Below are 18,510 nucleotides of genomic sequence, written 5' to 3' on the forward strand. Positions count from 1 at the left end.
TTTTTGAACTTCAATGTCATTCTTGATTGATTAAAGTTTGGACACTCCTGTTGTAAGATACATGATCAAGTGATTTACAGTTGGGTACATGCTTGACTGGTTAACCAGTTGCATGCCATCGTGGGGGAATGTCCTTTATATTTTTAATTATCTGTATCTTTACATTTACTACTTTGCAAATGAGCATTTGAAAATGTCAGTAGTCGCCCTTTTTAGAGACCCGTAATGAATCTGCTTCCACTCATAAGTTATGCTGTCATCCTAAAAATATGACAATAAAACCTCTGTACATCCATGCCATTATATATTTTCTCTGTATACATGAGTTGGCTTAATTCTTCATACCCTGGTCCACAACACTCAAGGGAACTGTTGCCCTTCTATATTTCCCAATTGCTTTATGCCTGATGATGTGCATATTCAGAACATTCCAAAATCTTAACAGATGATCATTATTACACCTTTAAAACTGAGGGCTCCCTTAATAACAGTGGTAGGGGTATGGGCTGAGCTGTTCTGAAGAAGGAACCCTGAGGAGTAGCCCACTGGGGAAAGAAGAGATGAGCTAAACTTGTGTTATGTACAAGTTGACTTGATGAATAAAGCCAAACCTTAGGAAGAGGAGTAGTTTGGGCACTGCATAGTGCATGGACTGTGTTCTTAGGGAATCAGCTCACAGAACAACCAAAAAATTCCTTTTTATTTCAGTCCCTCACATGCATGGGAGATCAGGGAATGGCCTGTTTTTGTTTGTGTCTGGGGAAGGTGGAGGGGGTGATTCTTGAAAACATTCACCATTCTAACTTTGAGTTGAGACAGGGATGGAAAGAAGCATTGATCTAATTATATGATAAGGATGGACAGGGTCAGGAAGCAATAGGGTGACAGGGAGATGTTTATCACCAGAGCTGCTGATAGTGTTCAGGGCATAGTGACCCACCTGGGTGTTATCAGTTAATGAGATCCAAGCTGACTTTTCATCCTGGGCTATGTGGTCAATGGAAGAATATACAGTATGATTTACGAGTGAAATGAAATATAGCTCTGCTCTCCCACGTCACATGCTCATGCACTAGGAATGAAATCCCAGCCAGCTCTACCTCAGAGGCAACAGGCTGGAGAAGGCACTGCCGGTGGAATCCCGGCTGTTTTCCTTGCTCTGTCATGAAATGATGATGGTTGTAGCTGCTGTACATGACCAATGGCTACACTGATTTCGGTGGCTATCAATTAAGTAGTTGCCACTCACAAATCTCTTTAGCATTATGGTTTCTATGTCACAACATCTATTTTCCAAGCAACAGTTTAGCTGTGTACACATGTGAGGTTGTGAGTGTCTGTGTTTGTGTCAAGTATCAGGGGGTAGCCGTGTTAGTCTGTATCTACAAAAACACCAAGGAGTCTGGTGGCACCTTAAAGACTAACAGATTTATTTGGGCATAAGCTTTCGTGAGTAAAAACCTCACTTCTTCGGATGTGTTTGTGTGCTTGTGTGTGGGCAACTCTGTGTGTGTGTCTTTTGATTTTGTGACCATCTGTCTCCCTGTGTGTGCACGTGCATCTATGCAAGAATGTCTGCTTATGTGTGAATGTATGTATGTGTACATGTCACGTAAGCATGTGGGGCTGTCTGAGTGTTAGTGGGAAGAGGATCAAGCAATCCTGTAACCCTCATTGGATCAGATTCATTCTTTACATAAGGAATTAGTCTGGCCTATTATTGTGAGCCACACTTTTATGCTTTCAACGGCCAGCTTCAAGGCATGTGTCACTCATCAAAGTTCAACAGACAAGGAATAGGGGGAGCTGGAGGAAGGGTTACAACAAATGGCAGGGGTGTGAAAAATAGGATTTTTCCTTGTTTTCAGCTGAAGCAAATATTTACAAAAAACTCTTTCTTATTTTTTCAAAGCAGATGTTACCAGTAAATACCAGTTTAAATCATACACAGGAAGCCTGGATTGTAGTATTGATGCAAATAAGATTAAGCATTAGGAATAGAGTTTTCCCAAATAACATTGGTACATCCGATAGTGTGACATATGGAATTCCTGACTACTCCTGCTGGCCATTGGAATTGACTTTACTTATACTTTGTTTGTCTCTACAAACATTCATATCAGAGGTCAGAAACAAGTCCATGCCCAAAGCTGGCAAAAAGTTTGGGAAGCAGATTGGAAAAGTAGCCAGGTTCTTTTGATGACGAGTTTCCCACCCTATTCTGTATTCTGCATTGAGAAAGATGGCCTATTCCTCTTCTTCAATTTGCTTCCCTTTGTGGGTGTATGTAGTGCTTGCTTATGAACGTGTGGGGCTGATACAACTATCTAGAACTAGGCAGAGTCTGTGAGTCCTAAACTACTGTGAAAATATACCTCGACCTTAATCTATAAGAAGCCCCAGTTATTCCAGTTCTGGGTTTCTACACAACCCTGCAATACCTTTTGCCATTCCAATATTAGAAAGGAGACACAGTGCTTCTTTGGCATTCAATAAATAGTGATGCTGCAGAAAATGTACTGATGCCCGACTAAAGACAATGACAGTGTAATTGAATGGGGAAAAATAGGTTTCTTTGTCAATTTTGTGCATGTGTGTGGGTGGGCTGGAGTGGGGAATAATTAGTAGACTTCCACTAGGTGGATCATTAAGTGGCCAAGTTTATTTTGTGTTGGCTACTATTAGTGTTAAGGTAAAGCATGTGTTTCTATAAATAACGCCACTTTTGATGCAAAATCCATTCGAGTAAGTAGCCTGAGGAGTGGGGTCTCATCTCTCACATGCACTATAGAGATTTTGTTCCCCTTCACATGCCTACCCTCTTCCCCCTTACTTTAACAATGATGTACTGTTAGGGCAGCAGGAAGCCCCGTGTTAAAACCCTGCCACAAAACTGACAGGTGCTTTGGATTGATTTCTCTGCCTCGGATGGAGTTCACCATCTCCCTGGCTACTACTCTGGCATCCCTGCCAAACATGGCATCCCTGCAGCTTATACAAATGGTCATGAAGAACTCTGTAAAAAACACTTTGTGATGTACCAAATTGCTCCAAAATATCAGATATTTTTAACACATGGAAGGAGCCTCCAGATCCCCTAGAAAGTCCGCACCTCCAACTCAAGCTATACAAGTTGATCACTTTGCTATGCAGCCAACGTTTGTAGTACATTTTTCAAGAGCAAAGTATAACCATTCTCAGAAATCACCCTTCATATACATGTATTTGCCTACTGGTGCTATCTCATTTGGCTGTGGCTATGAGAAAGCTTTTGTATTTGAATGGCAAAAGAAATGAATGGATTCCTCATTCTCTCAAACCCATCTCTCTATGAACATTTGTGCCCAGGAGATTTTTGTGGAAGCCCTTACCAGTAGAGCCCTGTGCAGATACAGAATTTGTATTCGCATCCAATAAGCGATATGCACATATGATCCATGGATATCTGCATCCACAGATGCGGATACCCATGGATGGATATGAAGTGGATAGCCACAGATTTGCAGGGCTCTAGAAATAAAATTTGGATCCGCATCCATCTGCAATTTGCAAACATGGGCCGCAGATATCCACATCCACAGATTTGCAGGGCCTGATCCAAAGTCCATTGAAGTCAAGGGAAAGGCTCCCATTAACTTGAATGGGGTTTGGATCAGGCCCAGAAAGCACAGCTGTCTCTAAGGGTCTCTGAAGGGCTCTGTAAAGCATTCTGTGTGTGAAGAGTGCTGCCCTTTGCTTTGCCAGTTCCTGAAAAGTAGGGATCCTAAATTGCTTTTGAGACTTATATTCAACCAGTGAGTGAGAGCCAGTGTTATTGATGGGCAAACTGCAAAAGGCTTTAGTTGTTCAACTTAGATAAACAACCCATAGGTTGTATGCCTGTATGTGAGCCTCTTGAATCTGCAAATTTGGAAGAACTGGCTCATTCACCAAGTTTCTGGTACTTCCTGCTTCCAGTCAGGCTAGGTAAACTATGGGTGATTTGTAACTTCCGTTGCTGGATCTCATTGGAGCCTGGAAGATTAGAGGTAGAGGAGAAAGAAAAAAGTTTGAAGAAAAGTTAAGTGAACATTTTACCAAACTCCAAAGTAGCAGGTTGAGTTTTGGGCAGTGGTGAGGAGATATATCTGTCCCTTGTTATAACCAGCTAGGTTGAACAATCATGGCTGAGATTTTCAAAGCCAATCAAAGTGTGTCTGAATCCCCTAGTCAGCTTTGGAAATGTTAGCCCATATGCAGTGTTGCTTTTTTGTCCTGATCGATTAGTCAATAATCAGAGCCTAACAGGATTGTTTCCATGAGAATGAGAAATTGATGCTATGAGTCAGGAATATTCTTGGTCTTATCTTGCTTATTTACACAGAATGTACACGAAGCCCTGTTTCCCTGAACACAGACACAAACAACAGCAGGAAGTTTCCTTGTCAGAAATCCAAAGGTCTGCCACGCCAGTGAGCTCCGTGCCCAAGAAGCCCTGGCCTCTGTTTCCTCTCAGAGCAGTGCTCATAATTCCTTTTGGCCTCCAACCCACATACGGCCTGCTGCCAATATACTAGCCCTTCTGTTTGAAACCTCAGTCCACACACCTGGTGACTTGGGCGGTAACCCCACAGCCCTCAACCATTAATGGGGTTTGAATGCTCCTGAACAAGAGTGCTTGGCACACCCATTGGCTTTAATGAGTTCTGTGGTTGTCGTTGGAACCAATACTCTGCTCCTGGCAGCCATTAGCACCTTTCAACTACACCGTCAATATGTGTGTACAACAACAGTCTGAGGAGGTGCAAAATGGCAGCATTATAGAAAAAATGGCAATCAAAAGGGGGATGTGTGATATTCTAAGATTACTTCATTTTACAGCCTCCTGTTATGTGCTTTCTTGCTACCATTTTGCCTTTCCTTCATGTAACATGCACTTGCTGAGGTGAGGCTTACACTTCCATTGACATTACCTCAGAACTGAGCCCATTGAGAGCTGGCTACATGCTGCATATGGGCATCATTCATGGACAGAAAGAACTCTTTTTTTCCCTCCTCTCTTGAACACCCCCAGGAAAAACCTCACAAAATTAAAGCTGCACTGACTTCTGTGAAGTACTTCCTCCATGCTGGAGATGCTCCGGTAGTGCACCTCAGGACCTGACTGGAAAAAGGACTTCCCTGCATAGGTTTTCAGTATCTTATGGCTGTTGCTGCCAGGATAGTGGTGGAATTGTAGTGAAATGAACAGGACAGCTAGGGTTATTTTTGCAATTTTAGGGATAGTCCCTAATCAAGGCATGATTTGGAAAATCATTAGGTATTGGGGACTGCATGCTTGGCACACCCATGAAGAGTGCACCTGTGGTATCACCAAAAATTCCACGTGTATGACAGAATCCTACAGATCTAAGGTGAGTATTAATAGGACAGCAGCATAGCAAATGAACTGAAGAAGCAGCAGTGAAGTGTGTGCTAGTTATCAAACAAGATTATGGGCCAGTTTAGCTGTACAATGCTGGGGGTCTGGTTTTGATTCCCATTCCAGATGGCTGTCTCTCCCAACTTGCATGGACTGGGAGTGCTACAGAGGCAGCTTATTCAACCTCAAAGAGGGGAGACAGTATCCCCATGACTCAGTGGTAGGGTTACCATTCGTCCGGATTCCCCCGGACATGTCCGGCTTTTTCGGGTTAAAAATAGCGTCCGGGGGGAATTTGTCAATGTCCGGACTTCCCCTCCTCCCCCCTCCCATGCAGAGCGTGCGCACGCTTACAAAGCAGCCGGTGCTCCAAAAGCCAGAGCCAGAGCCCTGCTTGCACTTCCCCCTCCTCCCTCCTGAAACTTGACACCACTCCCCTCCTCTCCCTCCCTTCCTCCCTGCACTCACAGATCGCGGGCTGTTCCTCTGGAGCTCGGAGCCTGCTGCCCTCCCCCGCTGTCGAGCACATGGCTCTGCAGCACAGTAAGGGGGCCGGGGGCCAGGGAAGCGGCAGGGAGGTTCGGGGTGGGGGGTAGTCAAGAGACAGGGAGCAGGGGGGAGGGTTGGATGGGTCAGGGAGTTCGGGGGGGGCTGTCTGGGGGTTGGGGGTATAATGTTTTGGGTAGTCAGGGTACAGGTGGGGGGGTCTCAGGAGGGGGCAGTTAGGGGACAAGGCACAGGGAGGCTTAGGTAGGGGGTGGGGTTCTGGAGGGCAGTTAGGAGCAGGGGTCCCAGGAGGGGGCAGTCAGGGGACAGGGAGCAGAGGGGTTTAGATGGGTCAGGAGTTCTGGGGGGGAGCTGTCAGGGGGTGGGGGTGTGAATAAGGGTTGGGGCAGTCAGGGGACAGGTAGGGGGGTAGGGTCCTAGGGGGCCAGTTAGGAGCAGGGGTCCCAGGAGGGGGCAGTCAGGGGACAGGGAGCGGGGGGGTGTTTGGGAGTTCTGGGGGGGACTGTCAGGTGGCANCGGAGAAGGGGCAGGGAGGTTCTGGAGGGGGCAGTCAAGAGACCGGGGGGGGTCGGGATTCTGGGGGGGGTCTGTCTGGGGGTGGGGGTGTGGATAAGGGTTGGGGCAGTCAGGGGACAGGTAGGGGGTAGGGTCCTAGGGGGCCAGTTAGGATGTGGGGAAGGTCTCAGGAGGAGGCAGTCAGGGGACAAGAGGCAGGGAGGCTTAGGGAGGGGGTGGAGTCCTGGGGGGCAGTCAGGGGACAAGGAGTGGGGGGGAGGATTGGGGGTTCTGAGGGGGGCGGGGCTAGGACAGGACCGGGGCGGGGCTAGGACGGGGGGCGGGGCTAGGACAGGACGGGGGCGGGGCTCCTCCCGTCCTCTTTTTTGATTGTTGAAATATGGTAACCCTACTCAGTGGTGATCATTCTGGACAAATAAGGTGAAGCATTTAGGGGCTCCAAAGGGAATCTTATCCTGTTCTCCTTAGCTGGCAAGCAAGGCAGTGAATTATAAAATTTCATTTAGCCTATACACCCTTTTTGAGCAGGGACTGTCCCTTACTGTGTGTATGTACAGCACCTAGCGTAGTGGGGCCCTGATCTCAGTTGGAGCCTCTAAGTGCTATGGCATTGCAAACTAATAAATAAAATAGTAATTAATAATACCAGTGGTAAGTGAGGAGATCTTCAGATCTCCAAAAGGGTTCTGGGGACATCCTTCACAAAGGAAAAGTTTGTTAATGACATTTGATAAAAGCATCCATTCTTTGTCTATTGATGATTTGGCCATATAGATCTGCCGCATTTATGCAATTTTACTACATTTTTACCAATATGACATAAAACATTTACTATCTGAAAATTCCCTCTTACTCTTTCCTTCTGGTAAAAATATTAGACAGATGTAAGAAGCAGTTTTAAGCAGAGTGGCTGTGGGCAATTTGCATGTACTGTGCAGTGCTGAACATAGGAGGACACAGCCTGCTGGCTAGCTAAGTAATGCAACCTGTCTCCTGTCACATTAAAAACATTCAAAAGATACCCTGGAATCTGTTTCTCATCATGGGAGACATGTAATAAGTGGTTGAATGAAGAGCAAGAACATCCAAGTACCGTATTATAATCTCCTGTGTCTGTCTTCTCACACAGAGGCAAGATAAGATCCACTTGTGCAGTGTTTATCTGATTCTTCTCAGCTCTCCTCATACTGTTTGAATTCAGAATTGAATATTTCCTTTTTTCCTTTCTTTTTTATAAATAGCCCAAGTATTTCTTCTTTGTTCCTATTGTGACATCTCAGGTATCTCCTATTATCCCCCTGTTTTTATTCAAGAAGCTTCTACAGCAGCAGCAGCCTCCATTGCAGACAATGTAAAATGTAGTCAGGGCTAATCATGATTCGGGCTATTCTTTTTCTTACCTCCGTTACAAAAAACTGTTCTGCAATAGATGGAACATCAGAAATAAATGCAATGCCTGTGAAATATAATAGGATATATACATAGAGAGAGAGAGGGAAACACCTCTCTCTTTCTCTCTATGTATGTTAATTGTATTTATATTCTTTCCTTTTCCCTCCTTTTCTTTCTTTTTGTCCCATTTAATTTTCTTGCTTTCTCTCTTCTCAACATCTCCTACAAGGGTTCTGGACTTAGCTATGGGTATTGGATGGAGAACAATAAATCCAGTTTCAGAGAGGTAGCCGTGTTAGTCTGTATCAGCAAAAAGAACGAGGAGTCCTTGTGGCACCTTAGAGACTAACAAATGTATTTGGGCATAAGCTTTCATGGGCTAAAACCCACTTCATNGGCTTTCACTTTCCTAACTGAAACACCAGTTGATTTAAATAGCTCACATAATTAGTGTTATACTGGATTTATTGAGGAATACTTGTGGCACCTTAGAGACTAACAAATGTATTTGGGCATAAGCTTTCATGGGCTAAAACCCACTTCATGCATCCGATGAAGTGGGTTTTAGCCCATGAAAGCTTATGCCCAAATACATTTGTTAGTCTCTAAGGTGCCACAAGTATTCCTCAATAAATCCAGTATAACACTAATTATGTGAGCTATTTAAATCAACTGGTGTTTCAGTTAGGAAAGTGAAAGCCCACTGAGTCTGAGATATCTTGAACCTCTCAAACTCTTTTTTGGTTTAAGGATTTACCATTTTTTTCTGATTTCACAACAGAGCTAGGGGTTTATCTAAAATAAAGAGAATGTTTGCTGGAATAAAAGCTGAATTCACTTTTTCTGCTCTTTGCTCATGCCACTTCTGTGTTTGTCTTCTATGAATATTCTAGAGAATAAATTTAGCAGTGGGGATGTTCATAAAAACAGCAAATTTTAAGTGGATATTAAGAGAATAGCCATGGAAAACAAATTTTGAATTCATACTTGTCAGTATTCACAATGGAAGCCTGACTGCCTTTGTTCCCAGTCCATGCTAACTATCACTGTTTGAATTTCAAATAGTCACAACAAACTGCTCACAAATAATGTACATGCCAAGGGCCTCACTGTAGTCAAAGGAAAACCTCTCACCCTGAATCTTCTGAGACCCAGGCTTCTTGTGCTGTTTTGATACTCACCTTGCTCACCAGAATGTAGCAGAGATGGACAGCCAGAGGAATGCAGTCATGAAAAAAAGAAACAAACATACAGCCCTGGGTTTGTTCTTGACAGATTTCCAAGCAGAGAAGTTCTCCAAGTTGCTGTCAGTGTTGTAGACCTCACATTGTGGAACTGACAGATACATCATGATCAGGCAGGAGGTTTTATTTTTATCGTGTGTTTTTAGGTTATATTTAGGGCATACCAGCCTGACAGTATCTATGTTAATGATCACGTGTGTGCGCAACTGGAAGTCTCCCTTCTACTGTTGAAGAGATATAAAACAGGCCAGAATGGCTGCCCTCATTTAGATGGAGATAAAACAGAAGACCTGATTATTCAGTCATTTCAAAATCTTTCCTCAGGACTAGGAATCTGCTGTCTTGGCAAATCCCAATTTTGGTAATTACATTTTGCCTCAATTCATAAATGTCATGGCCAGATCATGGGCAGCCAGACCTAGTGGTCAGAGTCCGGGTCCACAGTCATGGGATGAGAGCCAAGAGTCAGCTGGGTCAGGATACTGGGAGATCAGAAGCAGGAGAAAAACTTGAGAGCACAACCATGTGCCGGGTCAGGATACTGGGGGTCCGAGGCAGGAGACAAACTGAAGATGAGAACCATGGGTCAGGAGTCAGAGTCAGGATACCAAGAGGTGAGAAGCAGGAGACAAACTGGAGTCTGGAATCAGATGCCGGGAGTCAAGCCAAGAAGTTTGGATGCAAGGAAATCAAGCCAGGGGCACAGGAGCCACACAGTCCAGAGCAGGTTGGAGCCCAGTTGCATGGACAATTGTCTGTTCTTGTGCTGGATTTATATCGAAGCTGTGGACCAATCAGGATTCCCAGCATTCTCCCAGTCAGGATCCAGGACTTGAGTCCTCTGTCAGGGTTCAGCTTCTGTCCTAGGAAGTGTTAGCAGGTCACTGGTTGGCAGGTTGGAGCTTACTAGACAGTTCCAGACAATAAGGTGTTCAGGGGCCTAAATCCTATTAAATGTCAATAGGAATTGGGCACTGAACTGCCACTAGCACCTTTGGCAATCTCATAAATAAATAAAATGGAGCATTTATTGTGCTTCTGTTCTTCCAACCCCATTGCAAACAGAGCTGGAAGAAAGCAGCAAAACATTTCCCAGCTGCTCTTCATTCAGATTTGTAAACGCTTGGCTTTAGCTGTCTTCAGACCCATTTGTATTTTCTTTTGGCTAATGTTGTAGGCTGGGATTTTTGGAGAAGCCTAAGGGCGTTAGGCACCCAACTCAATGGATTTCAATGGGATTTAAGCACCTTTCTCATTTGAATTCCTTTGACAATCTCAGCACTTGCAAAGAAGTTACTAGCAGGAATATATGCAGAATCAGAAGATTGCAAGTAAACACTGAATACATACAAAAAAATGGAGAAGGGCTTTGCTTTCTTGCTTATGTCTATCTTCAACCTTTGAGCATGCCCAGTGTGAGCTAGATGTTTCTAGAGGCCAGAGCAAATTCAGATTGAGCTGATTGCCTGTATAGTTGGGGGAAAAAATGCTCTGTTTTTTCCTCCAACCAGCCTGCCTCCTTCCTGAACACTGCAATTGCTAATGGAAAGGAAAACGGAAGGATAGAAGAAAAGAAAGAGCTCAGCAGCCATCCAGCTATCCCCCTTTCATTGTTTTGATTGGGCCCATGACTGTTCTCCCATCTTTCCTGTTTTTGGTGGCCCTGAGAAAGCATCTGCCATTCAGAGCTTCTGAACCACTCAGGAGCACAGCCCCCTCCTGTGTAGCTTAAACACCTCAAATGGCATCCATATAATTCAACCATCCACCCCAGCGCCTTACAAGACAGTGCTTTCTCCCCATTTCCCATTCTTACAAGCCACACAAAGCTCCCAAGCTTGGTTAACATATAATTGCCAATTTGGCACAGAACTCAGGACAGCTCTGCCACATAACTAGTGGGGCCTGCCCACATAATTCAGGTCTAATGTGGTGCATGGTATCACAGGGTCTTAGATACAGTATTTTTCACTTTCCATCCTGATCTGCTGAGCAGTGTTGTCTGCTAGTAAACAGCTGCTGTAATTCACCCAACAGGCATCTGCCATTTTGGTCATGGATTAAGGGATCCCTAGGTATATACATTGTATAACACTTTAAGCTTGTAAAGTAATTTGGGGCCCTTAATAAAGGAATAAAAGGCACTTTATGGATGAAAGAATATAGTAAATAATAAAAAGCATGATAAAAATGGTAAATAATAATATTATTAATACATCTAAGTAGGAAAGGCAGATCAAAGGAATACAATTCAGTCTTTGGGATTAACTTATTCTGAGGAGGAGCCATGGATAACATACTTAAAGAAAAACTACACTGGAAATTAAAACTAAGGAAATAGCCACAGGGGATAGAGTTACTGGAATGGAACTGAAGAGTTCCTGGCAAAGATTGGACCATCATGTTGCTAACAGAAGGAGGGAAAGAAGTTATGTGACTGCCATGGGCTACTGTTTTTACAAATAAGATCAAACGCATAATAGATCTAAATCATCAGCAGTGTTGGGTGGAACCAAACCTTGTAACCAAGTGGTTAAGACCAAAGAAACATTAAAATGCTAAAAACACAAGAAAAAAATAATAAATGCCCACTTTCCACTGTATAAGAATGGCCATACTGGGTCAGATCAGTGGTCCAGCTAGCCCAGTATCTTGTCTTCCAACAGTGGCTGCTGCCAGATGTTTCACAGGGAGTGAACATAATAGGGCAATTCATCAAGGGATCCATCTGCTGTTGTCCACTCCCAGCTTCTAGCAGTCGAGGGTATAGGGACAACCAGAGCATGGGGTTGCACTCCTGACCTTCTTGGTTAATAGCCATTGATGGACCTATCCTCTATGAATTTATCAGATTATTTTTTAACCCAGTTATACTTTTGGGTTTCACAACTTCTCCTCGCAACAAGGACCACAGATTGGCTGTGCGTTGTGGGAAGAAGTACTTCCTTATGTTTGTTTTAAACCTGTTGCCTATTAATTTCATTGGGTGACCCCTAGTTCTTGTGTTATGTGAAGGGGTAAATAACATTTCCTAATTCACTTTCTCCAGACTATTCATGATTCATATCACCCCTCCCCCCCCGTTGTCTCTTTTCCAAGCAGAACAGTTCCAGTCTTTTTAATATCTCTTCATATGGAAGCTGGTACATACACACAATCATTTTTGTTGCCCTTCTCTGTACTTTTTCCAATTCTAATATATCTTTTTTGAGACAGGACAACCAGAACAGCACAAAGTATTCAAGATATGAGCATGCCATGGATTTATATAGTGGCATTATAATATTTTCTATTTTATTATTTATCCCTTTCCTAATGGTTCCTAACATTGTGTTTGATTTTTTGACTACTGCTGAACACTGAGAAGATAATTTCAGAGAACTATCCATGTTGACTCCTAAATCTCTTTCTTGAATGGTAACAGCTAATTTAGACCCCCATCATTTTGTATGAATAGTAGTAATTATTTTTTCCAATATGCATTACTCTGCACTTATCAACATTAAATTTAATCTGCCATTTTGTTGCCCAGTCACCCAGTTTTGCAAGATCCATTTGTAACTCTTTGCAGTCGGCTTTGGACTTACCTATCTTGAGTAGTTTTCTATTGTCTGCAAACTTTGCCACCTCTTCTTTATCCCTTTATCCAGATTGTTTATAAATATGTTGAACAACACTGGCCGCAGTACAGATCTTTTGGGGACCTAGCTATTTACTTCTCTCCATTGTGAAAACTGACCATTTATTCCTACCCTTTGTTTCCTATCTTTTTACCAGTTACGGATCCTTACTTTGCTTAAGAGCTTTTGGTGAGGGACCTTGTCAAAGGCTTTCTGAAAGTCCAAGTATGCTATATCAAATGGCTCACACTTGTCTACATGCTTGTTGACACCCTCAAAGAATTCTAATAGATTGTGAGGCATGATTTCCCTTTACAAAGCTGTGTTGACTCTTCCCCAACATATTATGTTTATCTATGTGTCTGATAAGTTTGTTCTTTACTATAGTTTCAACCAATTTGCCTGGTACTGAAGTTGGGCTTACCAGCCTGTAATTGCCAGGATTGCATCTCCAGCCTTTTTAAAAAAATGGCATCACATTAGCTATCCTCCAGTCATCTGATACAGAGGCTGATTTAAGCAACAGGTAGTAGTTCTGCAATTTTATATTTGAATTCCTTCAGAATTCTTGGGTGAATACCATCTGGTCCTGGTGATATATTAGTATTTAATTTATCTATTTGTTCCAAAACCTCCTCTATTGATACCTCAATCTGGAACAGTTCCTAAAAAGAATGTCTCAGGTGTGGGAATCTCCCTCACATCCTCTGCAGTGAAGACCAAAGCAAACAATCCATTTAACTTCTCCACAACAGCTTTGTCTTCTTTGAGTGCCCCTTTAGCACCTCACTTGTCCAGTGGCCCTGCTGATTATTTGACAGGCTTCCTGCTTCTGATGTACTTTAAAAATCCTTGTTGTTAATTTCTGTCTTCTGCTAGTTGTTCTTCAAATTTTTTTTGACCTCCCTAATTATAAAACACTTAGATCCAGATGCTGGCTGTGACACAGGCCCTTTGTGCTGCTCTGATGGTGTAAAGGGACCATAAAGCTGAGCTAGCCAGATAGATTAGTGAGTGTTCTCTTGTTCTAGGGAAATCTCTGGGTGGTGCAGAGCTGACATTTTAAAACACTTTCAAATGTGACTAACTAGAAGATACCACAGGTGGGCATGTTGGAGACTTTAATACACAGGACACTAATTAAAGCCATTTCTGTTTAAAAGTGATGGCATAGGGGAGTCCTGTGGTACATTTGGAAATTTCCCATTCCAAAAATCAATGATGACTATAGGAAACTCATACAGCACATCAGTACCATTAGCCTTGAAGACCACAGCTTTCAATTTACCCAGGAATCTGTACAGAAGGGTAGTGGCAGTGCACGCTTCCTTCATTCCCAAGAAGCTGTCTAAGCCCTGCCCTGAACAGGAGGAAAGAATCACCACACTAGAGGTATTTTATACTCCATGCCCTTTCAGTCTTTGACTTAACTTTGCTGAGACAACTAACAATAGAGCTTATTATCAGCGGCGGTGATGGTGGTTGTTGAGGCTGACATCTGCTCACCAGGAACTGGACTCCGACCACCAGCTCTTTTCACATCAGCCAGCACACAGCTGACAGATGGCAAATACATCCAGTCACAGCTACAGTTTACAAGGCCAGATATCTGTAATACAACAGTTAATTTGCCTTACAATGGCAATAGCTTGAAAAGTAGTGTGTGATCGAATCACAGATGTGAGATCAGTAATGGGATCATTCTTCCTGGTAATCTGCAGGAATGGGCAATAGTGTTAGTAATGAATAGTAATATTTTGCATTTATGCCGCACCTCTCATCAATGGATTACAAAGCTCTTTAATGGTATGTCTACACTACACACCCCTGGCAGTGCCATGGAGGGTAAGTATAGCTACATGCTGCAGTGAAAACCAAGCTGCCCTGACCCTGTGGTGTGTAGCTGCACGTGGCAGTGAAAGGCTCTGGCGGACGGGTGCAGGGGAGTGGGGAAAGGCTGTGCCAGTGAAGAGCTGCTGGAGACTTTCCCTGCTACCTCCCCCCTGACAGAGCCTTTCCCTGTGGCAGGGAAAGACTCCAGCAGTGAGGAGGAAGTGGGACACTACACTGCTAAAAATAGCAGTGTACATGGGAGTGGCATTGCTTGGGCATGTAGAGAGTCATGCAGGGTAAATACCCACAGGGTTCAGGCATGTCTTTTCCTCGCCTAAGCAGTGCCTCACTGTCTACTCTGTGATTTATACCCATGCTAGGAGGGCATGCAGTATATGTACTCTACACACTGCTGAAAGGAGTGTGCAGTGTAGACGTGTCCAAAGTGCTGTCAGCCCTGTTACAATGGAAGAAACTGAGGTCCAAAGAGACTTAGGAGCAACATCGCTGTGCAAACGGATGCAATTCCACTGCACAAGGTTTGTGTTGAGGAGAGGGCTGCAGGCCATGTGCCTCCCTCCTCCCGCACTTTGCATGGAGTGTTCCATAAAACACGGGGGGGGGGGGGGGGGGCTGAGGGCATGGCAGAAGCTGGCGGGGGACAGAGCCAGTGGATTGCTTTGTAAATGTTCTGGCTCCCTACAGAGAGAGGCAGCACAGACATGATCAAGGTGATTGCAGTGGCAGGGCTGCAGTGGCAGCTGCTCCCTGGCCAGATGTGGGAGTTAAAGATTCCTCCTCCAAGCCCTTGGGGAGATCTCCGGCTCGCAGTCTGCTACGCGGGATGTATGCTGATTCCCAAGAGTTGGGCTGAGGTATCCTGACTTCCCAGACTCTGGGCTGAATTAATAATTGCCATAGAACCCCTTTATACCAGCCAGTGTGATGCAAAGAAGATATAGGGCAGGCATAGGACCTCTCTGGGGCATGCTCTCAGCCAGGGGTGGCTCTATGTATTTTGCCGCCCCAAGCATGGCAGTCAAGTGGCTTTTGGCAGCATGCCTGCGGGAGGTCCGCCGGTCCCGCGCCTTCGGCGTACCTGCCACCGAATTGCTGCCGAAGCCGTGGGACCAGCGGACCTCCCGCAGGCATGCCGCCAAAGGCAGCCTGACTGCTGCCCTCACGGCGACTGGCAGGCTGCCCCCCGCGGCTTGCCGCCCCAGGCACACGCTTGGTGCTGCTATGACAAGTACAGATCCAGCTCCGCCAAAACTGTACCACTTCCACAGAGGCCCCAGTTCTATGGCTGGGAGCAAGAGGGGGTGTGGCTCTGGCAAACCTGCTTGCATCAGTGCATTGGCTCTTTGGATGTACATCTGGAGCATAAGGTAAAGCCACCCTTAGGCAGGGATGAATCTGGCCCTGTGCCTCCATTCACCCCCATTTTTCATTCCTGTCTCATCCCGTGATAACACAATGGCAGCATCTTTGCAAATGGGAATGTACAGATTGTTTTCCGAAACAAACAAAGGTCAGTGGGTAGGTTCTGACCATGCAATCTAAAAAAACGATTGTTTCTCCAGCCTTCCAGTCCCAAACAGACTCACAGGACACTGGTACTATGGGTTTGCTCACCGGGAAGCGTTCTCATTTCTCCAGCTTTATCATAGGCTCTGCATTCTGTCCTTCCCCCACCCCTCCACTTACTTTACCAGCAGCCACCTGCCAGCCTCAGCTTCTGGTCCCAACCACACATGCCTTGAGGGGCCAGGTGTTTCCTCCCTCACTACAGTAACCATGACACTAACACAGTCTGCACTGATGATTCTGCTTTGATTCTTTTAGATTTCTCTCTATGCAAACACTCACAACAGAAGCATCACAATGAGGTCAGCTACCCCTAGCTCACTCACAAAGGCACCCAGGAAAATACTTAGGGGTTATTATATCACAATTTGAGCTGGATACATGACGGGCCATGTCCTCAGCTAGTGTAAATCGGTATGGTGCTATGCCAGTTCACACCAGTGGAGGATCTGTTCCTACAATTGTAAAACAACATATTTGAGGAATTCCATCACATTTTTTCAATACTTTTTTTCCCATTATTTGCCCAACTCTAATCACAAAGCAGATAGCTTAGGGTTGGCAAACATGCCGTTTTTTTCCTCTCCTGATTTTACTGGGCCATTTCCTATATCCTGGAAGTCTAATTTGTAAGGTATAAAAAGGGTCCCAAAAGAACTTTTGGGGCTGTGCAAGGGCAAAGTGCTGTATCCTTGCATGATGACATTGTATTATATAATGCAGTGATATTTACCTGGAGATGGAAACTAAACACCTTTAAAATCTGGGCTTTAGTTCCCAATGTTCTCCTTGGAAGTTTTCCCCATTTTTTGTCTGTCTTACTATTTGAACTGTAATCTCCACAGGGCAGGGACGGGTTCTCACTATGTGTTTAGACAGTGCTTTGCACAGTGGAGTCTCTGGGCATCACTAATAAAATAATAATAATGATGATAAAAAATATGTGTCACAATTCTGTGATGCATGTGTTATCCCCCCCTCCCCAGGATAAACAGTAAAAGGCGCTGAACCCTCAACGCTAAATAAACTATATGCCTTTTATTTGTAACTGTGTGCTACCTGCAGTATCTTGTACCCAATAAATTGGTAGGAGTTAGTGGTATTTCTCTGCAAGCCATTGGTGGTGACCATTCACTCATGAGACACCTTTCCTAAGGAAGGCCCAGGAGAATGCTCAAAGATAATGGAAAAAGCAGGGGCTGAGACAGGAGTGAACGATAAGAAGATTAATTTAACGCAGCAGTGCAGGGTTAACCCCTGGATGAAAGCCTAGAAGTTATACAGGGAAGTCAGTTTGAGTCCTGCAGAACTGGTCTAAGAAAGCCCATTACATAATAGGTGATTCATTCTTATCGCGCCCCTTCTCTTTCATCTTTATGGGCTGAACAGTAAGAGATCCTTTATTCCACAGATCTCTTTTCAATGAAACAGTAAATAAGCAAGTGCCAAGCTCCAGCTGTAATAACAAGAGCTGGCAAGAGCCCAATGGGTCTGCACTGTTTTTTTTTATTTTTATTTTTTTTATTTATTAAAATTCTCTGGGTACAGATTTACTTTCTTTGCTCCTTCTATATTATTGCTTCACCTGCCTTGAATTGGGAATTGCAGGCACTTTGATAAATGGATTGTAAAGTTGTCTAGATTCACTGTGGCTTCTTAAAGTGCCTGTGTATCCTCGGCCGAAATGCAATTTTGTAACTTCCTGCAGCAATTGCTCCTCAGTGAATCACAACAAATATCATTCTGCCTTCCACAGAACAGGACACTAGGGGGGCTATTTCCTCCTTTCCCAGTGGTGAAATTATGTCAGTATCACAAAGTATTTTATTACATCATTGAAATCATGTAGCCACAACTGGTCCTGGTTTTAAAGGTAGGGTGACCAGATGTCCCGATTTTATAGGGACAGTCCCAATTTTGGGGTCTTTTTCTTATATAGGCTCCTATTACCCCCCACCCCCTGTCCCGATTTTTCACAGTTGCTGTCTGGTCACCCTATTTAAAGGTGATCAGCAAAGCTACAGTCACGTTCCAGGGCCAGATTTTACTTTAGACCTGATCCAAAACTAATTGACTTTCTCTGGAAGTTAGGCACCTCAATCCCATTAGACTTCTGTCTGCCTCTTTAGCCACCTAAATACCTTTATAACTCTGCCCTTTACTCTGCAAGGAATCTCACTGATTTCAGTGGGACTACTTGTGGAGTGAATCACTGCTTATGAATCGTTAGGGGTATCAGAATGTGGCCCACTGACACAAGACGTTTCATTGTAACCAAAACAACTCATCAGCAATGTAAAACTGATGCATTGTGGGATATTTTCGGTAAACCAGAGAAAGTGATGAAGGAATCCACAGAGGGAGTGGCCATTTTAAAAAATTATGTTAACTAATGTATTTCTTGGCTGGA

At 44.2% G+C, this 18,510-nt stretch overlaps 1 protein-coding gene across 11 annotated transcripts in view; it reads right to left on the reverse strand.

Annotated features, from left to right (window-relative positions):
• Positions 1–18,510, reverse strand: part of CHRM2 (cholinergic receptor muscarinic 2) — a 205,569-nt gene that overhangs the window by 100,978 nt on the left and 86,081 nt on the right. For 2 of the 11 annotated variants that reach the window (XR_004646898.1, XR_004646895.1), the window contains one exon: positions 9,594–9,923. The exons of 6 other annotated variants lie outside the window; for them this stretch is intronic. The gene's annotated coding sequence lies outside the window, so the exon portion shown is untranslated. Of the gene's footprint in view, positions 1–1,484; positions 4,015–8,997; positions 9,368–9,593; positions 9,924–18,510 lie in introns of those variants that run through there. 3 more of the 11 variants (XM_034779815.1, XR_004646900.1, XR_004646899.1) reach the window with 3 other exon arrangements.

Source organism: Trachemys scripta, chromosome 1 (genome assembly GCF_013100865.1).
Source record: "Trachemys scripta elegans isolate TJP31775 chromosome 1, CAS_Tse_1.0, whole genome shotgun sequence".
Lineage (NCBI taxonomy): Eukaryota > Metazoa > Chordata > Testudines > Emydidae > Trachemys > Trachemys scripta.